Here is a 25,487-nt window from a genome sequence, read left to right as displayed (position 1 = left end):
TATGAAGACCCCAGCTATCAGAATGCTGAAATAGCTCAGTTGGGAGAGCGTTAGACTGAAGATCTAAAGGTCCCTGGTTCAATCCCGGATTTAGGCACAGTTGAGAGGTTCCTTGCTTCTAACAAAATAGGTCTTGGAATCAGCTGTAGTACTTTTTCTCTATTCATCAAATTTTTTCCAACTGATCTACAACACAATCAATTTAACATAGACTTTGCTTTATGTCCTCCTTCTAAACTTGCTTCCACCTCTCTTACCTTCAGGTTTGACAATGAATATTTCCCATTTCATGCTTTTTTGTAAAGTAAACTCTTGTCTGCATTACCTTCCACTTCCCCTTGAACACAGATGTCAGTGGTCAGATGACATTGCTTTCCTACTCATGCCAAATATATCTGGGTAATATAGTGCTAGTCCATTCAGAGTTAAAAAAACAACTACCTAACCTGGATCCCAAAAATGCTATTTACCCATTGCACCAGTTAACTGGGGAATGATACAGGACTCCTTAAAACATATCTCTACCATATGAGGTTAAAAATCCAGGTCCTGCATCTATTTTGTTAAATGGTTCAAATTAAAGTATGAAGACCCCAGCTATCAGAATGGTGAAATAGCTCAGTTGGGAGAGCGTTAGACTGAAGATCTAAAGGTCCCTGGTTCAATCCCGGATTTCGGCACAGTTGAGAGGTTCCTTGCTTCTAACAAAATAGGTCTTGGAATCAGCTGTAGTACTTTTTCTCTATTCATCAAATTTTTTCCAACTGATCTACAACACAATCAATTTAACATAGACTTTGCTTTATGTCCTCCTTCTAAACTTGCTTCCACCTCTCTTAACTTCAGGTTTGACAATGAATATTTCCCATTTCATGCTTTTTTGTAAGGTAAACTCTTGTCTGCATTACCTTCCACTTCCCCTTGAACACAGATGTCAGTAGTCAGATGACATTGCTTGCCTACTCATGCCAAATATATCTGGGTAATATAGTGCTAGTCCATTCAGAGTTAAAAAACAACTACCTAACCTGGATCCAAAAAATGCTATTTACCCATTGCACCAGTTAATTGCGGAATGATACAAGACTCCTTAAAACATATCTCTACCATATGAGGTTAAAAATCCAGGTCCTGCATCTATTTTGTTAAATGGTTTAAATTAAAGTATGAAGACCACAGCTGTAAGCAGGCCTAAATAGCTCAGTTGGGAGAGCGTTAGACTGAAGATCTAAAGGTCCCTGGTTCAATCCTGGGTTTCGGCACAGTTGAGAGGTTCCTTGCTTCTAACAAAATAGGTCTTGGAATAAGCTGTAGTACTTTTTTCTTTATCAACATTTTTATCAACTGATCTACAAAATGATCAATTCAACATAGACTTTGCTTTCTGTCCTCCTTTTAAACTTTCTTCCACCTATCTTGCCTTCAGGTTTCACAATGAATGTTTCCCATTTCGTCCTTTTTTGTAAAGTAAACTCTTGTCTGCATCACATTCCACTTCCCCTTGAACACAGATGTCAGTAGTCAGATGACATTGCTTAACTACTCATGCCAAATATATCTAGGTAATATAGTGCTAGTCCATTCAGAGTTAAAAAAACAACTACCTAACCTGGATCCCAAAAATGCTATTTACCCATGGCACCAGTTAACTGGGGAATGATACAGGACTCCTTAAAACATATCTCTACCATATGAGGTTAAAAATCCAGGTCCTGCATCTATTTTGTTAAATGGTTCAAATTAAAGTATGAAGACCCCAGCTATCAGAAGGCCGAAATAGCTCAGTTGGGAGAGCGTTAGACTGAAGATCTAAAGGTCCCTGGTTCAATCCCGGGTTTCGGCACAGTTGAGATGTTCCTTGCTTCTAACAAAATAGGTCTTGGAATCAGCTGTAGTACTTTTTCTCTATTCATCAAATTTTTTCCAACTGATCTACAACACAATCAATTTAACATAGACTTTGCTTTATGTCCTCCTTCTAAACTTGCTTCCACCTCTCTTACCTTCAGGTTTGACAATGAATACTTCCCATTTCATGCTTTTTTGTAAAGTAAACTCTTGTCTGCATTACCTTCCACCTCCCCTTGAACACAGATGTCAGTAGTCAGATGACATTGCTTACCTACTCATGCCAAATATATCTGGGTAATATAGTGCTAGTCCATTCAGAGTTAAAAAAACAACTACCTAACCTGGATCCCAAAACTGCTATTTGCCCATTGCACCAGTTAATTGCGGAATGATACAGGACTCCTTAAAACATATCTCTACCATATGAGGTTAAAAATCCAGGTCCTGCATCTATTTTGTTAAATGGTTTAAATTAAAGTATGAAGACCACAGCTATAAGCAGGCTGAAATAGCTCAGTTGGGAGAGCGTTAGACTGAAGATCTAAAGGTCCCTGGTTCCATCCCGGGTTTCGGCACAGTTGAGAGGTTCCTTGCTTCTAACAAAATAGGTCTTGGAATAAGCTGTAGTACTTTTTTCTCTATCAACATTTTTATCAACTGATCTACAAAATGATCAATTCAACATAGACTTTGCTTTCTGTCCTCCTTTTAAACTTTCTTCCACCTATCTTGCCTTCAGGTTTGACAATGAATGTTTCCCATTTCGTCCTTTTTTGTAAAGTAAACTCTTGTCTGCATCACATTCCACTTCCCCTTGAACACAGATGTCAGTAGTCAGATGACATTGCTTACCTACTCACGCCAAATATATCTAGGTAATATAGTGCTAGTCCATTCAGAGTTAAAAAAACAACTACCTAACCTGGATCCCAAAAATGCTATTTTCCCATTGCACCAGTTAACTGGGAAATGATACAGGACTCCTTAAAACATATCTCTACCATATGAGGTTAAAAATCCAGGTCCTGCATCTATTTTGTTAAATGGTTTAAATTAAAGTATGAAGACCATAGCTATAAGCAGGCCGAAATAGCTCAGTTGGGAGAGCGTTAGACTGAAGATCTAAAGGTCCCTGGTTCAATCCCGGGTTTCGGCACAGTTGAGAGGTTCCTTGCTTCTAACAAAATAGCTCTTGGAATCAGCTGTAGTACTTTTTCTCTACTCATCAAATTTTTTCCAACTGATCTACAACACAATCAATTTAACATAGACTTTGCTTTATGTCCTCCTTCTAAACTTGCTTCCACCTCTCTTACCTTCAGGTTTGACAATGAATATTTCCCATTTCATGCTTTTTTGTAAAGTAAACTCTTGTCTGCATTACCTTCCACCTCCCCTTGAATACAGATGTCAGTAGTCAGATGACATTGCTTACCTACTCATGCCAAATATATCTGGGTAATATAGTGCTAGTCCATTCAGAGTTAAAAAAACAACTACCTAACCTGGATCCCAAAACTGCTATTTGCCCATTGCACCAGTTAATTGCGGAATGATACAGGACTCCTTAAAACATATCTCTACCATATGAGGTTAAAAATCCAGGTCCTGCATCTATTTTGTTAAATGGTTTAAATTAAAGTATGAAGACCACAGCTATAAACAGGCCGCAATAGCTCAGTTGGGAGAGCGTTAGACTGAAGATCTAAAGGTCCCTGGTTCAGTACCGGGTTTCGGCACAGTTGAGAGGTTCCTTGCTTCTAACAAAATAGGTCTTGGAATAAGCTGTAGTACTTTTTTCTCTATCAACATTTTTATCAACTGATCTACAAAATGATCAATTCAACATAGACTTTGCTTTCTGTCCTCTTTTTAAACTTTCTTCCACCTATCTTGCCTTCAGGTTTGACAATGAATGTTTCCCATTTCGTCCTTTTTTGTAAAGTAAACTCTTGTCTGCATCACATTCCACTTCCCCTTGAACACAGATGTCAGTAGTCAGATGACATTGCTTACCTACTCATGCCAAATATATCTAGGTAATATAGTGCTAGTCCATTCAGAGTTAAAAAAACAACTACCTAACCTGGATCCCAAAAATGCTATTTACCCATTGCACCAGTTAACTGGGGAATGATACAGGACTCCTTAAAACATATCTCTACCATATGAGGTTAAAAATCCAGGTCCTGCATCTATTTTGTTAAATGGTTCAAATTAAAGTATGAAGACCACAGCTATCAGAAGGCTGAAATAGCTCAGTTGGGAGAGCGTTAGACTGAAGATCTAAAGGTCCCTGTTTCAATCCCGTGTTTCGGCACAGTTGAGAGGTTCCTTGCTTCTAACAAAATAGGTCTTGGAATCAGCTGTAGTACTTTTTCTCTATTCATCAAATTTTTTCCAACTGATCTACAACACAATCAATTTAACATAGACTTTGCTTTATGTCCTCCTTCTAAACTTGCTTCCACCTCTCTTACCTTCAGGTTTGACAATGAATATTTCCCATTTCATGCTTTTTTGTAAAGTAAACTCTTGTCTGCATTACCTTCCACTTCCCCTTGAACACAGATGTCAGTAGTCAGATGACATTGCTTACCTACTCATGCCAAATATATCTGGGTAATATAGTGCTAGTCCATTCAGAGTTAAAAAAACAACTACCTAACCTGGATCCAAAAAATGCTATTTACCCATTGTACCAGTTATTTGCGGAATGATACAGGACTCCTTAAAACATATCTCTACCATATGAGGTTAAAAATCCAGGTCCTGCATCTATTTTGTTAAATGGTTTAAATTAAAGTATGAAGTCCATAGCTATAAGCAGGCTGCAATAGCTCAGTTGGGAGAGCGTTAGACTGAAGATCTAAAGGTCCCTGGTTCAATCACGGGTTTCGGCACAGTTGAGAGGTTCCTTGCTTCTAACAAAATAGGTCTTGGAATAAGCTGTAGTACTTTTTTCTCTATCAACATTTTTATCAACTGATCTACAAAATGATCAATTCAACATAGACTTTGCTTTCTGTCCTCTTTTTAAACTTTCTTCCACCTATCTTGCCTTCAGGTTTGACAATGAATGTTTCCCATTTCGTCCTTTTTTGTAAAGTAAACTCTTGTCTGCATCACATTCCACTTCCCCTTGAACACAGATGTCAGTAGTCAGATGACATTGCTTACCTACTCATGCCAAATATATCTAGGTAATATAGTGCTAGTCCATTCAGAGTTAAAAAAACAACTACCTAACCTGGATCCCAAAAATGCTATTTACCCATTGCACCAGTTAACTGGGGAATGATACAGGACTCCTTAAAACATATCTCTACCATATGAGGTTAAAAATCCAGGTCCTGCATCTATTTTGTTAAATGGTTCAAATTAAAGTATGAAGACCACAGCTATCAGAAGGCCGAAATAGCTCAGTTGGGAGAGCGTTAGACTGAAGATGTAAAGGTCCCTGGTTCAATCCCGGGTTTCGGCACAGTTGAGAGGTTCCTTGCTTCTAACAAAATAGGTCTTGGAATCAGCTGTAGTACTTTTTCTCTATTAACATTTTTGTCAACTGATCTACAAAATGATCAATTCAACATAGACTTTGCTTTCTGTCCTCCTTTTAAACTTTCTTCCACCTATCTTGCCTTCCGGTTTGACTATGAATGTTTTCCATTTCGTCCTTTTTTGTAAAGTAAACTCTTGTCTGCATCACATTCCACTTCCCCTTGAACACAGATGTCAGTAGTCAGATGACATTGCTTACCTACTCATGCAAAATATATCTGGGTAATATAGTGCTAGTCCATTCAGAGTTAAAAAAACAACTACCTAACCTGGATCCCAAAAATGCTATTTACCCATTGCACCAGTTAACTGGGGAATGATACAGGACTCCTTAAAACATATCTCTACCATATGAGGTTAAAAATCCAGGTCCTGCATCTATTTTGTTAAATGGTTCAAATTAAAGTATGAAGACCCCAGCTATCAGAAGGCTGAAATAGCTCAGTTGGGAGAGCGTTAGACTGAAGATCTAAAGGTCCCGGGTTTCGGCACAGTTGAGACGTTCCTTGCTTCTAACAAAATAGGTCTTGGAATCAGCTGTAGTACTTTTTCTCTATTCATCAAATTTTTTCCAACTGATCTACAACACAATCAATTTAACATAGACTGTGCTTTATGTCCTCCTTCTAAACTTGCTTCCACCTCTCTTACCTTCAGGTTTGACAATGAATATTTCCCATTTCATGCTTTTTTGTAAAGTAAACTCTTGTCTGCATTACCTTCCACTTCCCCTTGAACACAGATGTCAGTAGTCAGATGACATTGCTTACCTACTCATGCCAAATATATCTGGGTAATATAGTGCTAGTCCATTCAGAGTTAAAAAAACAACTACCTAACCTGGATCCCAAAAATGCTATTTACCCATTGCACCAGTTAACTGGGGAATGATACAGGACTCCTTAAAACATATCTCTACCACATGAGGTTAAAAATCCAGGTCCTGCATCTATTTTGTTAAATGGTTTAAATTAAAGTATGAAGACCACAGCTATAAGCAGACCGAAATAGCTCAGGTGGGAGAGCGTTAGACTGAAGATCTAAAGGTCCCGGGTTTCGGCACAGTTGAGAGGTTCCTTGCTTCTAACAAAATAGGTCTTGGAATCAGCTGTAGTACTTTTTTCTCTATCAACATTTTTATCAACTGATCTACAAAATGATCAATTCAACATAGACTTTGCTTTCTGTCCTCCTTTTAAACTTTCTTCCACCTATCTTGCCTTCAGGTTTGACAATGAATGTTTCCCACTTCGTCCTTTTTTGTAAAGTAAACTCTTGTCTGCATCACATTCCACTTCCCCTTGAACACAGATGTCAGTAGTCAGATGACATTGCTTACCTACTCATGCCAAATATATCTAGGTAATATAGTGCTAGTCCATTCAGAGTTAAAAAAACAACTACCTAACCTGGATCCCAAAAATGCTATTTACCCATTGCACCAGTTAACTGGGGAATGATACAGGACTCCTTAAAACATATCTCTACCATATGAGGTTAAAAATCCAGGTCCTGCATCTATTTTGTTAAATGGTTTAAATTAACGTATGAAGACCCCAGCTATCAGAATGCTGAAATAGCTCAGTTGGGAGAGAGTTAGACTGAAGATCTAAAGGTCCCTGGTTCAATCCCGGGTTTCGGCACAGTTGAGAGGTTCCTTGCTTCTAACAAAATAGGTCTTGGAATCAGCTGTAGTACTTTTTCTCTATTCATCAAATTTTTTCCAACTGATCTACAACACAATCAATTTAACATAGACTTTGCTTTATGTCCTCCTTCTAAACTTGCTTCCACCTCTCTTACCTTCAGGTTTGACAATGAATATTTCCCATTTCATGCTTTTTTGTAAAGTAAACTCTTGTCTGCATTACCTTCCACTTCCCCTTGAACACAGATGTCAGTAGTCAGATGACATTGCTTACCTACTCATGCCAAATATATCTGGGTAATATAGTGCTAGTCCATTCAGAGTTAAAAAAACAACTACCTAACCTGGATCCCAAAAATGCTATTTGCCCATTGCACCAGTTAATTGCGGAATGATACAGGACTCCTTAAAACATATCTCTACCATATGAGGTTAAAAATAAGGTCCTGCATCTATTTTGTTAAATGGTTTAAATTAAAGTATGAAGACCACAGCTATAAGCAGGCCGCAATAGCTCAGTTGGGAGAGCGTAAGACTGAAGATCTAAAGGTCCCTGGTTCAATCCCGGGTTTCGGCACAGTTGAGAGGTTCCTTGCTTCTAACAAAATAGGTCTTGGAATCAGCTGTAGTACTTTTTTCTCTATCAACATTTTTATCAACTGATCTACAAAATGATCAATTCAACATAGACTTTGCTTTCTGTCCTCCTTTTAAACTTTCTTCCACCTATCTTGCCTTCAGGTTTCACAATGAATGTTTCCCATTTTGTCCTTTTTGGTAAAGTAAACTCTTGTCTGCATCACATTCCACTTCCCCTTGAACACAGATGTCAGTAGTCAGATGACATTGCTTAACTACTCATACCAAATATATCTAGGTAATATAGTGCTAGTCCATTCAGAGTTAAAAAAACAACTACCTAACCTGGATCCCAAAAATGCTATTTACCCATTGCACCAGTTAACTGGGAATGATACAGGACTCCTTAAAACATATCTCTACCATATGAGGTTAAAAATCCAGGTCCTGCATCTATTTTGTTAAATGGTTCAAATTAAAGTATGAAGACCCCAGCTATCAGAATGCTGAAATAGCTCAGTTGGGAGAGCGTTAGACTGAAGATCTAAAGGTTCCTGGTTCAATCCCGGATTTCGGCACAGTTGAGAGGTTCCTTGCTTCTAACAAAATAGGTCTTGGAATCAGCTGTAGTACTTTTTCTCTATTCATCAAATTTTTTCCAACTGATCTACAACACAATCAATTTAACATAGACTTTGCTTTATGTCCTCCTTCTAAACTTGCTTCCACCTCTCTTACCTTCAGGTTTGACAATGAATATTTCCCATTTCATGCTTTTTTGTAAAGTAAACTCTTGTCTGCATTACCTTCCACTTCCCCTTGAACACAGATGTCAGTGGTCAGATGACATTGCTTTCCTACTCATGCCAAATATATCTGGGTAATAGAGTGCTAGTCCATTCAGAGTTAAAAAAACAACTACCTAACCTGGATCCCAAAAATGCTATTTACCCATTGCACCAGTTAACTGGGGAATGATACAGGACTCCTTAAAACATATCTCTACCATATGAGGTTAAAAATCCAGGTCCTGCATCTATTTTGTTAAATGGTTCAAATTAAAGTATGAAGACCCCAGCTATCAGAAGGCCGAAATAGCTCAGTTGGGAGAGCGTTAGACTGAAGATCTAAAGGTCCCTGGTTCAATCCCGGGTTTCGGCACAGTTGAGAGGTTCCTTGCTTCTAACAAAATAGGTCTTGGAATAAGCTGTAGTACTTTTTTCTTTATCAACATTTTTATCAACTGATCTACAAAATGATCAATTCAACATAGACTTTGCTTTCTGTCCTCCTTTTAAACTTTCTTCCACCTATCTTGCCTTCAGGTTTCACAATGAATGTTTCCCATTTCGTCCTTTTTTGTAAAGTAAACTCTTGTCTGCATCACATTCCACTTCCCCTTGAACACAGATGTCAGTAGTCAGATGACATTGCTTAACTACTCATGCCAAATATATCTAGGTAATATAGTGCTAGTCCATTCAGAGTTAAAAAAACAACTACCTAACCTGGATCCCAAAAATGCTATTTACCCATGGCACCAGTTAACTGGGGAATGATACAGGACTCCTTAAAACATATCTCTACCATATGAGGTTAAAAATCCAGGTCCTGCATCTATTTTGTTAAATGGTTCAAATTAAAGTATGAAGACCCCAGCTATCAGAAGGCCGAAATAGCTCAGTTGGGAGAGCGTTAGACTGAAGATCTAAAGGTCCCTGGTTCAATCCTGGGTTTCGGCACAGTTGAGATGTTCCTTGCTTCTAACAAAACAGGTCTTGGAATCAGCTGTAGTACTTTTTCTCTATTCATCAAATTTTTTCCAACTGATCTACAACACAATCAATTTAACATAGACTTTGCTTTATGTCCTCCTTCTAAACTTGCTTCCACCTCTCTTACCTTCAGGTTTGACAATGAATATTTCCCATTTCATGCTTTTTTGTAAAGTAAACTCTTGTCTGCATTACCTTCCACCTCCCCTTGAACACAGATGTCAGTAGTCAGATGACATTGCTTACCTACTCATGCCAAATATATCTGGGTAATATAGTGCTAGTCCATTCAGAGTTAAAAAAACAACTACCTAACCTGGATCCCAAAACTGCTATTTGCCCATTGCACCAGTTAATTGCGGAATGATACAGGACTCCTTAAAACATATCTCTACCATATGAGGTTAAAAATCCAGGTCCTGCATCTATTTTGTTAAATGGTTTAAATTAAAGTATGAAGACCACAGCTATAAGCAGGCTGAAATAGCTCAGTTGGGAGAGCGTTAGACTGAAGATCTAAAGGTCCCTGGTTCCATCCCGGGTTTCGGCACAGTTGAGAGGTTCCTTGCTTCTAACAAAATAGGTCTTGGAATAAGCTGTAGTACTTTTTTCTCTATCAACATTTTTATCAACTGATCTACAAAATGATCAATTCAACATAGACTTTGCTTTCTGTCCTCCTTTTAAACTTTCTTCCACCTATCTTGCCTTCAGGTTTGACAATGAATGTTTCCCATTTCGTCCTTTTTTGTAAAGTAAACTCTTGTCTGCATCACATTCCACTTCCCCTTGAACACAGATGTCAGTAGTCAGATGACATTGCTTACCTACTCACGCCAAATATATCTAGGTAATATAGTGCTAGTCCATTCAGAGTTAAAAAAACAACTACCTAACCTGGATCCCAAAAATGCTATTTTCCCATTGCACCAGTTAACTGGGGAATGATACAGGACTCCTTAAAACATATCTCTACCATATGAGGTTAAAAATCCAGGTCCTGCATCTATTTTGTTAAATGGTTTAAATTAAAGTATGAAGACCATAGCTATAAGCAGGCCGAAATAGCTCAGTTGGGAGAGCGTTAGACTGAAGATCTAAAGGTCCCTGGTTCAATCCCGGGTTTCGGCACAGTTGAGAGGTTCCTTGCTTCTAACAAAATAGGTCTTGGAATCAGCTGTAGTACTTTTTCTCTACTCATCAAATTTTTTCCAACTGATCTACAACACAATCAATTTAACATAGACTTTGCTTTATGTCCTCCTTCTAAACTTGCTTCCACCTCTCTTACCTTCAGGTTTGACAATGAATATTTCCCATTTCATGCTTTTTTGTAAAGTAAACTCTTGTCTGCATTACCTTCCACCTCCCCTTGAATACAGATGTCAGTAGTCAGATGACATTGCTTACCTACTCATGCCAAATATATCTGGGTAATATAGTGCTAGTCCATTAAGAGTTAAAAAAACAACTACCTAACCTGGATCCCAAAACTGCTATTTGCCCATTGCACCAGTTAATTGCGGAATGATACAGGACTCCTTAAAACATATCTCTACCATATGAGGTTAAAAATCCAGGTCCTGCATCTATTTTGTTAAATGGTTTAAATTAAAGTATGAAGACCACAGCTATAAACAGGCCGCAATAGCTCAGTTGGGAGAGCGTTAGACTGAAGATCTAAAGGTCCCTGGTTCAGTACCGGGTTTCGGCACAGTTGAGAGGTTCCTTGCTTCTAACAAAATAGGTCTTGGAATAAGCTGTAGTACTTTTTTCTCTATCAACATTTTTATCAGCTGATCTACAAAATGATCAATTCAACATAGACTTTGCTTTCTGTCCTCTTTTTAAACTTTCTTCCACCTATCTTGCCTTCAGGTTTGACAATGAATGTTTCCCATTTCGTCCTTTTTTGTAAAGTAAACTCTTGTCTGCATCACATTCCACTTCCCCTTGAACACAGATGTCAGTAGTCAGATGACATTGCTTACCTACTCATGCCAAATATATCTAGGTAATATAGTGCTAGTCCATTCAGAGTTAAAAAAACAACTACCTAACCTGGATCCCAAAAATGCTATTTACCCATTGCACCAGTTAACTGGGGAATGATACAGGACTCCTTAAAACATATCTCTACCATATGAGGTTAAAAATCCAGGTCCTGCATCTATTTTGTTAAATGGTTCAAATTAAAGTATGAAGACCACAGCTATCAGAAGGCTGAAATAGCTCAGTTGGGAGAGCGTTAGACTGAAGATCTAAAGGTCCCTGGTTCAATCCCGTGTTTCGGCACAGTTGAGAGGTTCCTTGCTTCTAACAAAATAGGTCTTGGAATCAGCTGTAGTACTTTTTCTCTATTCATCAAATTTTTTCCAACTGATCTACAACACAATCAATTTAACATAGACTTTGCTTTATGTCCTCCTTCTAAACTTGCTTCCACCTCTCTTACCTTCAGGTTTGACAATGAATATTTCCCATTTCATGCTTTTTTGTAAAGTAAACTCTTGTCTGCATTACCTTCCACTTCCCCTTGAACACAGATGTCAGTAGTCAGATGACATTGCTTACCTACTCATGCCAAATATATCTGGGTAATATAGTGCTAGTCCATTCAGAGTTAAAAAAACAACTACCTAACCTGGATCCAAAAAATGCTATTTACCCATTGTACCAGTTAATTGCGGAATGATACAGGACTCCTTAAAACATATCTCTACCATATGAGGTTAAAAATCCAGGTCCTGCATCTATTTTGTTAAATGGTTTAAATTAAAGTATGAAGTCCATAGCTATAAGCAGGCTGCAATAGCTCAGTTGGGAGAGCGTTAGACTGAAGATCTAAAGGTCCCTGGTTCAATCCCGGGTTTCGGCACAGTTGAGAGGTTCCTTTGCTTCTAACAAAATAGGTCTTGGAATAAGCTGTAGTACTTTTTTCTCTATCAACATTTTTATCAACTGATCTGCAAAATGATCAATTCAACATAGACTTTGCTTTCTGTCCTCTTTTTAAACTTTCTTCCACCTATCTTGCCTTCAGGTTTGACAATGAATGTTTCCCATTTCGTCCTTTTTTGTAAAGTAAACTCTTGTCTGCATCACATTCCACTTCCCCTTGAACACAGATGTCAGTAGTCAGATGACATTGCTTACCTACTCATGCCAAATATATCTAGGTAATATAGTGCTAGTCCATTCAGAGTTAAAAAAACAACTACCTAACCTGGATCCCAAAAATGCTATTTACCCATTGCACCAGTTAACTGGGGAATGATACAGGACTCCTTAAAACATATCTCTACCATATGAGGTTAAAAATCCAGGTCCTGCATCTATTTTGTTAAATGGTTCAAATTAAAGTATGAAGACCACAGCTATCAGAAGGCCGAAATAGCTCAGTTGGGAGAGCGTTAGACTGAAGATGTAAAGGTCCCTGGTTCAATCCCGGGTTTCGGCACAGTTGAGAGGTTCCTTGCTTCTAACAAAATAGGTCTTGGAATCAGCTGTAGTACTTTTTCTCTATTAACATTTTTGTCAACTGATCTACAAAATGATCAATTCAACATAGACTTTGCTTTCTGTCCTCCTTTTAAACTTTCTTCCACCTATCTTGCCTTCCGGTTTGACTATGAATGTTTTCCATTTCGTCCTTTTTTGTAAAGTAAACTCTTGTCTGCATCACATTCCACTTCCCCTTGAACACAGATGTCAGTAGTCAGATGACATTGCTTACCTACTCATGCAAAATATATCTGGGTAATATAGTGCTAGTCCATTCAGAGTTAAAAAAACAACTACCTAACCTGGATCCCAAAAATGCTATTTACCCATTGCACCAGTTAACTGGGGAATGATACAGGACTCCTTAAAACATATCTCTACCATATGAGGTTAAAAATCCAGGTCCTGCATCTATTTTGTTAAATAGTTCAAATTAAAGTATGAAGACCCCAGCTATCAGAAGGCTGAAATAGCTCAGTTGGGAGAGCGTTAGACTGAAGATCTAAAGGTCCCTGGTTCAATCCCGGGTTTCGGCACAGTTGAGACGTTCCTTGCTTCTAACAAAATAGGTCTTGGAATCAGCTGTAGTACTTTTTCTCTATTCATCAAATTTTTTCCAACTGATCTACAACACAATCAATTTAACATAGACTGTGCTTTATGTCCTCCTTCTAAACTTGCTTCCACCTCTCTTACCTTCAGGTTTGACAATGAATATTTCCCATTTCATGCTTTTTTGTAAAGTAAACTCTTGTCTGCATTACCTTCCACTTCCCCTTGAACACAGATGTCAGTAGTCAGATGACATTGCTTACCTACTCATGCCAAATATATCTGGGTAATATAGTGCTAGTCCATTCAGAGTTAAAAAAACAACTACCTAACCTGGATCCCAAAAATGCTATTTACCCATTGCACCAGTTAACTGGGGAATGATACAGGACTCCTTAAAACATATCTCTACCACATGAGGTTAAAAATCCAGGTCCTGCATCTATTTTGTTAAATGGTTTAAATTAAAGTATGAAGACCACAGCTATAAGCAGGCCGAAATAGCTCAGGTGGGAGAGCGTTAGACTGAAGATCTAAAGGTCCCGGGTTTCGGCACAGTTGAGAGGTTCCTTGCTTCTAACAAAATAGGTCTTGGAATCAGCTGTAGTACTTTTTTCTCTATCAACATTTTTATCAACTGATCTACAAAATGATCAATTCAACATAGACTTTGCTTTCTGTCCTCCTGTTAAACTTTCTTCCACCTATCTTGCCTTCAGGTTTGACAATGAATGTTTCCCACTTCGTCCTTTTTTGTAAAGTAAACTCTTGTCTGCATCACATTCCACTTCCCCTTGAACAGAGATGTCAGTAGTCAGATGACATTGCTTACCTACTCATGCCAAATATATCTAGGTAATATAGTGCTAGTCCATTCAGAGTTAAAAAAACAACTACCTAACCTGGATCCCAAAAATGCTATTTACCCATTGCACCAGTTAACTGGGGAATGATACAGGACTCCTTAAAACATATCTCTACCATATGAGGTTAAAAATCCAGGTCCTGCATCTATTTTGTTAAATGGTTCAAATTAAAGTATGAAGACCCCAGCTATCAGAATGCTGAAATAGCTCAGTTGGGAGAGCGTTAGACTGAAGATCTAAAGGTCCCTGGTTCAATCCCGGGTTTCGGCACAGTTGAGACGTTCCTTGCTTCTAACAAAATAGGTCTTGGAATCAGCTGTAGTACTTTTTCTCTATTCATCAAATTTTTTCCAACTGATCTACAACACAATCAATTTAACATAGACTGTGCTTTATGTCCTCCTTCTAAACTTGCTTCCACCTCTCTTACCTTCAGGTTTGACAATGAATATTTCCCATTTCATGCTTTTTTGTAAAGTAAACTCTTGTCTGCATTACCTTCCACTTCCCCTTGAACACAGATGTCAGTAGTCAGATGACATTGCTTACCTACTCATGCCAAATATATCTGGGTAATATAGTGCTAGTCCATTCAGAGTTAAAAAAACAACTACCTAACCTGGATCCCAAAAATGCTATTTACCCATTGCACCAGTTAACTGGGGAATGATACAGGACTCCTTAAAACATATCTCTACCACATGAGGTTAAAAATCCAGGTCCTGCATCTATTTTGTTAAATGGTTTAAATTAAAGTATGAAGACCACAGCTATAAGCAGGCCGAAATAGCTCAGGTGGGAGAGCGTTAGACTGAAGATCTAAAGGTCCCGGGTTTCGGCACAGTTGAGAGGTTCCTTGCTTCTAACAAAATAGGTCTTGGAATCAGCTGTAGTACTTTTTTCTCTATCAACATTTTTATCAACTGATCTACAAAATGATCAATTCAACATAGACTTTGCTTTCTGTCCTCCTGTTAAACTTTCTTCCACCTATCTTGCCTTCAGGTTTGACAATGAATGTTTCCCACTTCGTCCTTTTTTGTAAAGTAAACTCTTGTCTGCATCACATTCCACTTCCCCTTGAACAGAGATGTCAGTAGTCAGATGACATTGCTTACCTACTCATGCCAAATATATCTAGGTAATATAGTGCTAGTCCATTCAGAGTTAAAAAAACAACTACCTAACCTGGATCCCAAAAATGCTATTTACCCATTGCACCAGTTAACTGGGGAATGATACAGGACTCCTTAAAACATATCTCTACCATATGAGGTTAAAAATCCAGGTCCTGCATCTATTTTGTTAAATGGTTCAAATTAAAGTATGAAGACCCCAGCTATCAGAATGCTGAAATAGCTCAGTTGGGAGAGCGTTAGACTGAAGATCTAAAGGTCCCTGGTTCAATCCCGGGTTTCGGCACAGTTGAGAGGTTCCTTGCTTCTAACAAAATAGGTCTTGGAATCAGCTGTAGTACTTTTTCTCTATTCATCAAATTTTTTCCAACTGATCTACAACACAATCAATTTAACATAGACTTTGCTTTATGTCCTCCTTCTAAACTTGCTTCCACCTCTCTTACCTTCAGGTTTGACAATGAATATTTCCCATTTCATGCTTTTTTGTAAAGTAAACTCTTGTCTGCATTACCTTCCACTTCCCCTTGAACACAGATGTCAGTAGTCAGATGACATTGCTTACCTACTCATGCCAAATATATCTGGGTAATATAGTGCTAGTCCATTCAGAGTTAAAAAAACAACTACCTAACCTGGATCCCAAAAATGCTATTTGCCCATTGCACCAGTTAATTGCGGAATGATACAGGACTCCTTAAAACATATCTCTACCATATGAGGTTAAAAATCCAGGTCCTGCATCTATTTTGTTAAATGATTTAAATTAAAGTATGAAGACCACAGCTATAAGCAGGCCGCAATAGCTCAGTTGGGAGAGCGTAAGACTGAAGATCTAAAGGTCCCTGGTTCAATCCCGGGTTTCGGCACAGTTGAGAGGTTCCTTTCTCCTAACAAAATAGGTCTTGGAATCAGCTGTAGTACTTTTTTCTCTATCAACATTTTTATCAACTGATCTACAAAATGATCAATTCAACATAGACTTTGCTTTCTGTCCTCCTTTTAAACTTTCTTCCACCTATCTTGCCTTCAGGTTTCACAATGAATGTTTCCCATTTCGCCCTTTTTGGTAAAGTAAACTCTTGTCTGCATCACATTCCACTTCCCCTTGAACACAGATGTCAGTAGTCAGATGACATTGCTTAACTACTCATACCAAATATATCTAGGTAATATAGTGCTAGTCCATTCAGAGTTAAAAAAACAACTACCTAACCTGGATCCCAAAAATGCTATTTACCCATTGCACCAGTTAATTGGGAATGATACAGGACTCCTTAAAACATATCTCTACCATATGAGGTTAAAAATCCAGGTCCTGCATCTATTTTGTTAAATGGTTCAAATTAAAGTATGAAGACCCCAGCTATCAGAAGGCCGAAATAGCTCAGTTGGGAGAGCGTTAGACTGAAGATCTAAAGGTCCCTGGTTCAATCCCGGGTTTCGGCACAGTTGAGAGGTTCCTTGCTTCTAACAAAATAGGTCTTGGAATCAGCTGTAGTACTTTTTTCTCTATCAACATTTTTATCAACTGATCTACAAAATGATCAATTCAACATAGACTTTGCTTTCTGTCCTCCTTTTAAACTTTCTTCCACCTATCTTGCCTTCAGGTTTGACTATGAATGTTTTCCATTTCGTCCTTTTTTGTAAAGTAAACTCTTGTCTGCATCACATTCCACTTCCCCTTGAACACAGATGTCAGTAGTCAGATGACATTGCTTACCTACTCATGCCAAATATATCTGGGTAATATAGTGCTAGTCCATTCAGTTTTAAAAAGACAACTACCTAACCTGGATCCCAAAAATGCTATTTACCCATTGCACCAGTTAACTGGGGAATGATACAGGACTCCGTAAAACATATCTCTACCATATGAGGTTAAAAATCCAGGTCCTGCATCTATTTTGTTAAATGGTTCAAATTAAAGTATGAAGACCCCAGCTATCAGAAGGCCGAAATAGCTCAGTTGGGAGAGCGTTAGACTGAAGATCTAAAGGTCCCTGGTTCAATCCCGGGTTTCGGCACAGTTGAGACGTTCCTTGCTTCTAACAAAAGAGATCTTGGAATCAGCTGTAGTACTTTTTCTCTATTCATCAAATTTTTTCCAACTGATCTACAACACAATCAATTTAACATAGACTTTGCTTTATGTCCTCCTTCTAAACTTGCTTCCACCTCTCTTACCTTCAGGTTTGACAATGAATATTTCCCATTTCATGCTTTTTTGTAAAGTAAACTCTTGTCTGCATTACCTTCCACTTCCCCTTGAACACAGATGTCAGTAGTCAGATGACATTGCTTACCTACTCATGCCAAATATATCTGGGTAATATAGTGCTAGTCCATTCAGAGTTAAAAAAACAACTACCTAACCTGGATCCCAAAAATGCTATTTACCCATTGCACCAGTTAACTGGGGAATGATACAGGACTCCTTAAAACATATCTCTACCACATGAGGTTAAAAATCCAGGTCCTGCATCTATTTTGTTAAATGGTTTAAATTAAAGTATGAAGACCACAGCTATAAGCAGGCCGAAATAGCTCAGTTGGGAGAGCGTTAGACTGAAGATCTAAAGGTCCCTGTTTCCATCCCGGGTTTCGGCACAGTTGAGAGGTTCCTTGCTTCTAACAAAATAGGTCATGGAATCAGCTGTAGTACTTTTTTCTCTATCAACATTTTTATCAACTGATCTACAAAATGATCAATTCAACATAGACTTTGCTTTCTGTCCTCCTTTTAAACTTTCTTCCACCTATCTTGCCTTCAGGTTTGACAATGAATGTTTCCCACTTCGTCCTTTTTTGTAAAGTAAACTCTTGTCTGCATCACATTCCACTTCCCCTTGAACACAGATGTCAGTAGTCAGATGACATTGCTTACCTACTCATGCCAAATATATCTAGGTAATATAGTGCTAGTCCATTCAGAGTTAAAAAAACAACTACCTAACCTGGATCCCAAAAATGCTATTTACCCATTGCACCAGTTAACTGGGGAATGATACAGGACTCCTTAAAACATATCTCTACCATATGAGGTTAAAAATCCAGGTCCTGCATCTATTTTGTTAAATGGTTCAAATTAAAGTATGAAGACCCCAGCTATCAGAATGCTGAAATAGCTCAGTTGGGAGAGCGTTAGACTGAAGATCTAAAGGTCCCTGGTTCAATCCCGGGTTTCGGCACAGTTGAGAGGTTCCTTGCTTCTAACAAAATAGGTCTTGGAATCAGCTGTAGTACTTTTTCTCTATTCATCAAATTTTTTCCAACTGATCTACAACACAATCAATTTAACATAGACTTTGCTTTATGTCCTCCTTCTAAACTTGCTTCCACCTCTCTTACCTTCAGGTTTGACAATGAATATTTCCCATTTCATGCTTTTTTGTAAAGTAAACTCTTGTCTGCATTACCTTCCACTTCCCCTTGAACACAGATGTCAGTAGTCAGATGACATTGCTTACCTACTCATGCCAAATATATCTGGGTAATATAGTGCTAGTCCATTCAGAGTTAAAAAAACAACTACCTAACCTGGATCCCAAAAATGCTATTTGCCCATTGCACCAGTTAATTGCGGAATGATACAGGACTCCTTAAAACATATCTCTACCATATGAGGTTAAAAATCCAGGTCCTGCATCTATTTTGTTAAATGATTTAAATTAAAGTATGAAGACCACAGCTATAAGCAGGCCGCAATAGCTCAGTTGGGAGAGCGTAAGACTGAAGATCTAAAGGTCCCTGGTTCAATCCCGGGTTTCGGCACAGTTGAGAGGTTCCTTGCTTCTAACAAAATAGGTCTTGGAATCAGCTGTAGTACTTTTTTCTCTATCAACATTTTTATCAACTGATCTACAAAATGATCAATTCAACATAGACTTTGCTTTCTGTCCTCCTTTTAAACTTTCTTCCACCTATCTTGCCTTCAGGTTTCACAATGAATGTTTCCCATTTCGTCCTTTTTTGTAAAGTAAACTCTTGTCTGCATCACATTCCACTTCCCCTTGAACACAGATGTCAGTAGTCAGATGACATTGCTTAACTACTCATGCCAAATATATCTAGGTAATATAGTGCTAGTCCATTCAGAGTTAAAAAAACAACTACCTAACCTGGATCCCAAAAATGCTATTTACCCATTGCACCAGTTAATTGGGAATGATACAGGACTCCTTAAAACATATCTCTACCATATGAGGTTAAAAATCCAGGTCCTGCATCTATTTTGTTAAATGGTTCAAATTAAAGTATGAAGACCCCAGCTATCAGAAGGCCGAAATAGCTCAGTTGGGAGAGCGTTAGACTGAAGATCTAAAGGTCCCTGGTTCAATCCCGGGTTTCGGCACAGTTGAGAGGTTCCTTGCTTCTAACAAAATAGGTCTTGGAATCAGCTGTAGTACTTTTTTCTCTATCAACATTTTTATCAACTGATCTACAAAATGATCAATTCAACATAGACTTTGCTTTCTGTCCTCCTTTTAAACTTTCTTCCACCTATCTTGCCTTCAGGTTTGACTATGAATGTTTTCCATTTCGTCCTTTTTTGTAAAGTAAACTCTTGTCTGCATCACATTCCACTTCCCCTTGAACACAGATGTCAGTAGTCAGATGACATTGCTTACCTACTCATGCCAAATATATCTGGGTAATATAGTGCTAGTCCATTCAGAGTTAAAAAGACAACTACCTAACCTGGATCCCAAAAATGCTATTTACCCATTGCACCAGTTAACTGGGGAATGATACAGGACTCCGTAAAACATATCTCTACCATATGAGGTTAAAAATCCAGGTCCTGCATCTATTTTGTTAAATGGTTCAAATTAAAGTATGAAGACCCCAGCTATCAGAAGGCTGAAATCGCTCAATTGGGAGAGCGTTAGACTGAAGATCTAAAGGTCCCTGGTTCAATCCCGGGTTTCGGCACAGTTGAGAGGTTCCTTGCTTCTAACAAAATAGGTCTTGGAATCAGCTGTAGTACTTTTTCTCTATAAACATTTTTGTCAACTGATCTACAAAATGATCAATTCAACATAGACTTTGCTTTCTGTCCTCCTTTTAAACTTTCTTCCACCTATCTTGCCTTCCGGTTTGACTATGAATGTTTTCCATTTCGTCCTTTTTTGTAAAGTAAACTCTTGTCTGCATCACATTCCACTTCCCCTTGAACACAGATGTCAGTAGTCAGATGACATTGCTTACCTACTCATGCCAAATATATCTGGGTAATATAGTGCTAGTCCATTCAGAGTTAAAAAAACAACTACCTAACCTGGATCCCAAAAATGCTATTTACCCATTGCACCAGTTAACTGGGGAATGATACAGGACTCCTTAAAACATATCTCTACCATATGAGGTTAAAAATCCAGGTCCTGCATCTATTTTGTTAAATGGTTCAAATTAAAGTATGAAGACCCCAGCTATCAGAAGGCCAAAATAGCTCAGTTGGGAGAGCGTTAGACTGAAGATCTAAAGGTCCCTGGTTCAATCCCGGGTTTCGGCACAGTTGAGATGTTCCTTGCTTCTAACAAAAGAGATCTTGGAATCAGCTGTAGTACTTTTTCTCTATTCATCAAATTTTTTCCAACTGATCTACAACACAATCAATTTAACATAGACTTTGCTTTATGTCCTCCTTCTAAACTTGCTTCCACCTCTCTTACCTTCAGGTTTGACAATGAATATTTCCCATTTCATGCTTTTTTGTAAAGTAAACTCTTGTCTGCATTACCTTCCACTTCCCCTTGAACACAGATGTCAGTAGTCAGATGACATTGCTTACCTACTCATGCCAAATATATCTGGGTACTATAGTGCTAGTCCATTCAGAGTTAAAAAAACAACTACCTAACCTGGATCCCAAAAATGCTATTTACCCATTGCACCAGTTAACTGGGGAATGATACAGGACTCCTTAAAACATATCTCTACCACATGAGGTTAAAAATCCAGGTCCTGCATCTATTTTGTTAAATGGTTTAAATTAAAGTATGAAGACCACAGCTATAAGCAGGCCGTAATAGCTCAGTTGGGAGAGCGTTAGACTGAAGATCTAAAGGTCCCTGTTTCCATCCCGGGTTTCGGCACAGTTGAGAGGTTCCTTGCTTCTAACAAAATAGGTCATGGAATCAGCTGTAGTACTTTTTTCTCTATCAACATTTTTATCAACTGATCTACAAAATGATCAATTCAACATAGACTTTGCTTTCTGTCCTCCTTTTAAACTTTCTTCCACCTATCTTGCCTTCAGGTTTGACAATGAATGTTTCCCACTTCGTCCTTTTTTGTAAAGTAAACTCTTGTCTGCATCACATTCCACTTCCCCTTGAACACAGATGTCAGTAGTCAGATGACATTGCTTACCTACTCATGCCAAATATATCTAGGTAATATAGTGCTAGTAAATTCAGAGTTAAAAAAACAACTACCTAACCTGGATCCCAAAAATGCTATTTACCCATTGCACCAGTTAACTGGGGAATGATACAGGACTCCTTAAAACATATCTCTACCATATGAGGTTAAAAATCCAGGTCCTGCATCTATTTTGTTAAATGGTTCAAATTAAAGTATGAAGACCCCAGCTATAAGAATGCTGAAATAGCTCAGTTGGGAGAGCGTTAGACTGAAGATCTAAAGGTCCCTGGTTCAATCCCGGGTTTCGGCACAGTTGAGAGGTTCCTTGCTTCTAACAAAATAGGTCTTGGAATCAGCTGTAGTACTTTTTCTCTATTCATCAATTTTTTTCCAACTGATCTACAACACAATCAATTTAACATACACTTTGCTTTATGTCCTCCTTCTAAACTTGCTTCCACCTCTCTTACCTTCAGGTTTGACAATGAATATTTCCCATTTCATGCTTTTTTGTAAAGTAAACTCTTGTCTGCATTACCTTCCACTTCCCCTTGAACACAGATGTCAGTAGTCAGATGACATTGCTTACCTACTCATGCCAAATATATCTGGGTAATATAGTGCTAGTCCATTCAGAGTAAAAAAACAACTACCTAACCTGGATCCCAAAAATGCTATTTGCCCATTGCACCAGTTAATTGCGGAATGATACAGGACTCCTTAAAACATATCTCTACCATATGAGGTTAAAAATCCAGGTCCTGCATCTATTTTGTTAAATGATTTAAATTAAAGTATGAAGACCACATCTATAAGCAGGCCACAATAGCTCAGTTGGGAGAGCGTTAGACTGAAGATCTAAAGGTCCCTGGTTCAATCCCGGGTTTCGGCACAGTTGAGAGGTTCCTTCCTTGTAACAAAATAGGTCATGGAATCAGCTGTAGTACTTTTTTCTCTATCAACATTTTTATCAACTGATCTACAAAATGATCAATTCAACATAGACGTTGCTTTCTGTCCTCCTTTTAAACTTTCTTCCACCTATCTTGCCTTCAGGTTTGACTATGAATGTTTTCCATTTCGTCCTTTTTTGTAAAGTAAACTCTTGTCTGCATCACATTCCACTTCCCCTTGAACACAGATGTCAGTAGTCAGATGACATTGCTTACCTACTCATGCCAAATATATCTGGGTAATATAGTGCTAGTCCATTCAGAGTTAAAAAAACAACTACCTAACCTGGATCCCAAAAATGCTATTTACCCATTGCACCAGTTAACTGGGGAATGATACAGGACTCCTTAAAACATATCTCTACCATATGAGGTTAAAAATCCAGGTCCTGCATCTATTTTGTTAAATGGTTCAAATTAAAGTATGAAGACCCCAGCTATCAGAAGGCCGAAATAGCTCAGTTGGGAGAGCGTTAGACTGAAGATCTAAAGGTCCCTGGTTCAATCCCGGGTTTCGGCACAGTTGAGACGTTCCTTGCTTCTAACAAAATAGGTCTTGGAATCAGCTGTAGTACTTTTTCTCTATTCATCAAAGTTTTTCCAACTGATCTACAACACAATCAATTTAACATAGACTGTGCTTTATGTCCTCCTTCTAAACTTGCTTCCACCTCTCTTACCTTCAGGTTTGACAATGAATATTTCCCATTTCATGCTTTTTTGTAAAGTAAACTCTTGTCTGCATTACCTTCCACTTCCCCTTAAACACAGATGTCAGTAGTCAGATGACATTGCTTACCTACTCATGCCAAATATATCTGGGTAATATAGTGCTAGTCCATTCAGAGTTAAAAAAACAACTACCTAACCTGGATCCCAAAAATGCTATTTACCCATTGCACCAGTTAACTGGGGAATGATACAGGACTCCTTAAAACATATCTCTACCACATGAGGTTAAAAACCCAGGTCCTGCATCTATTTTGTTAAATGGTTTAAATTAAAGTATGAAGACCACAGCTATAAGCAGGCCGAAATAGCTCAGGTGGGAGAGCGTTAGACTGAAGATCTAAAGGTCCCGGGTTTCGGCACAGTTGAGAGGTTCCTTGCTTCTAACAAAATAGGTCTTGGAATCAGCTGTAGTACTTTTTTCTCTATCAACATTTTTATCAACTGATCTACAAAATGATCAATTCAACATAGACTTTGCTTTCTGTCCTCCTTTTAAACTTTCTTCCACCTATCTTGCCTTCAGGTTTGACAATGAATGTTTCCCACTTCGTCCTTTTTTGTAAAGTAAACTCTTGTCTGCATCACATTCCACTTCCCCTTGAACAGAGATGTCAGTAGTCAGATGACATTGCTTACCTACTCATGCCAAATATATCTAGGTAATATAGTGCTAGTCCATTCAGAGTTAAAAAAACAACTACCTAACCTGGATCCCAAAAATGCTATTTACCCATTGCACCAGTTAACTGGGGAATGATACAGGACTCCTTAAAACATATCTCTACCATATGAGGTTAAAAATCCAGGTCCTGCATCTATTTTGTTAAATGGTTCAAATTAAAGTATGAAGACCACAGCTATCAGAATGCTGAAATAGCTCAGTTGGGAGAGCGTTAGACTGAAGATCTAAAGGTCCCTGGTTCAATCCCGGGTTTCGGCACAGTTGAGAGGTTCCTTGCTTCTAACAAAATAGGTCTTGGAATCAGCTGTAGTACTTTTTCTCTATTCATCAAATTTTTTCCAACTGATCTACAACACAATCAATTTAACATAGACTTTGCTTTATGTCCTCCTTCTAAACTTGCTTCCACCTCTCTTACCTTCAGGTTTGACAATGAATATTTCCCATTTCATGCTTTTTTGTAAAGTAAACTCTTGTCTGCATTACCTTCCACCTCCCCTTGAATACAGATGTCAGTAGTCAGATGACATTGCTTACCTACTCATGCCAAATACATCTGGGTAATATAGTGCTAGTCCATTCAGAGTTAAAAAAACAACTACCTAACCTGGATCCCAAAACTGCTATTTGCCCATTGCACCAGTTAATTGCGGAATGATACAGGACTCCTTAAAACATATCTCTACCATATGAGGTTAAAAATCCAGGTCCTGCATCTATTTTGTTAAATGGTTTAAATTAGAGTATGAAGACCACAGCTATAAGCAGGCCGCAATAGCTCAGTTGGGAGAGCTTTAGACTGAAGATCAAAAGGTCCCTGGTTCCATCCCGGGTTTCGGCACAGTTTAGAGGTTCCTTGCTTCTAACAAAATAGGTCTTGGAATCAGCTGTAGTACTTTTTTCTCTATCAACAGTTTTATCAACTGATCTACAAAATGATCAATTCAACATAGACTTTGCTTTCTGTCCTCCTTTTAAACTTTCTTCCACCTATCTTGCCTTCAGGTTTGACAATGAATGTTTCCCATTTCGTCCTTTTTTGTAAAGTAAACTCTTGTCTGCATCACATTCCACTTCCCCTTGAACACAGATGTCAGTAGTCAGATGACATTGCTTACCTACTCATGCCAAATATATCTGGGTAATATAGTGCTAGTCCATTCAGAGTTAAAAAAACAACTACCTAACCTGGATCCCAAAAATGCTATTTGCCCATTGCACTAGTTAATTGCGGAATGATACAGGACTCCTTAAAACATATCTCTACCATATGAGG

General features: G+C 38.3%; 8 non-coding genes across 8 annotated transcripts; all 8 read left to right on the top strand.

Moving 5' to 3' along the window:
• The first annotated feature begins 1,770 nt into the window (after nucleotides 1–1,770).
• On the top strand, nucleotides 1,771–1,843 carry TRNAF-GAA (transfer RNA phenylalanine (anticodon GAA)). Its single transcript has one exon. It is a non-coding gene; the product is annotated as a tRNA-Phe (tRNA).
• Nucleotides 1,844–2,934: 1,091 nt separating this feature from the next.
• On the top strand, nucleotides 2,935–3,007 carry TRNAF-GAA (transfer RNA phenylalanine (anticodon GAA)). Its single transcript has one exon. It is a non-coding gene; the product is annotated as a tRNA-Phe (tRNA).
• Nucleotides 3,008–8,727: 5,720 nt separating this feature from the next.
• TRNAF-GAA (transfer RNA phenylalanine (anticodon GAA)) lies at nucleotides 8,728–8,800 on the top strand. Its single transcript has one exon. It is a non-coding gene; the product is annotated as a tRNA-Phe (tRNA).
• Nucleotides 8,801–10,472: 1,672 nt separating this feature from the next.
• TRNAF-GAA (transfer RNA phenylalanine (anticodon GAA)) lies at nucleotides 10,473–10,545 on the top strand. Its single transcript has one exon. It is a non-coding gene; the product is annotated as a tRNA-Phe (tRNA).
• A 6,303-nt stretch (nucleotides 10,546–16,848) lies between these two features.
• TRNAF-GAA (transfer RNA phenylalanine (anticodon GAA)) lies at nucleotides 16,849–16,921 on the top strand. Its single transcript has one exon. It is a non-coding gene; the product is annotated as a tRNA-Phe (tRNA).
• Nucleotides 16,922–17,429: 508 nt separating this feature from the next.
• TRNAF-GAA (transfer RNA phenylalanine (anticodon GAA)) lies at nucleotides 17,430–17,502 on the top strand. The gene has a single exon. It is a non-coding gene; the product is annotated as a tRNA-Phe (tRNA).
• Nucleotides 17,503–19,756: 2,254 nt separating this feature from the next.
• Nucleotides 19,757–19,829, top strand: TRNAF-GAA (transfer RNA phenylalanine (anticodon GAA)). The gene has a single exon. It is a non-coding gene; the product is annotated as a tRNA-Phe (tRNA).
• A 3,415-nt stretch (nucleotides 19,830–23,244) lies between these two features.
• TRNAF-GAA (transfer RNA phenylalanine (anticodon GAA)) lies at nucleotides 23,245–23,317 on the top strand. Its single transcript has one exon. It is a non-coding gene; the product is annotated as a tRNA-Phe (tRNA).
• Nucleotides 23,318–25,487: the final 2,170 nt, after the last annotated feature.

Source organism: Lissotriton vulgaris, chromosome 8 (genome assembly GCF_964263255.1).
Source record: "Lissotriton vulgaris chromosome 8, aLisVul1.2, whole genome shotgun sequence".
NCBI classification, from domain to species: domain Eukaryota; kingdom Metazoa; phylum Chordata; class Amphibia; order Caudata; family Salamandridae; genus Lissotriton; species Lissotriton vulgaris.
This window is presented reverse-complemented; position numbering and strand designations above follow the sequence as displayed.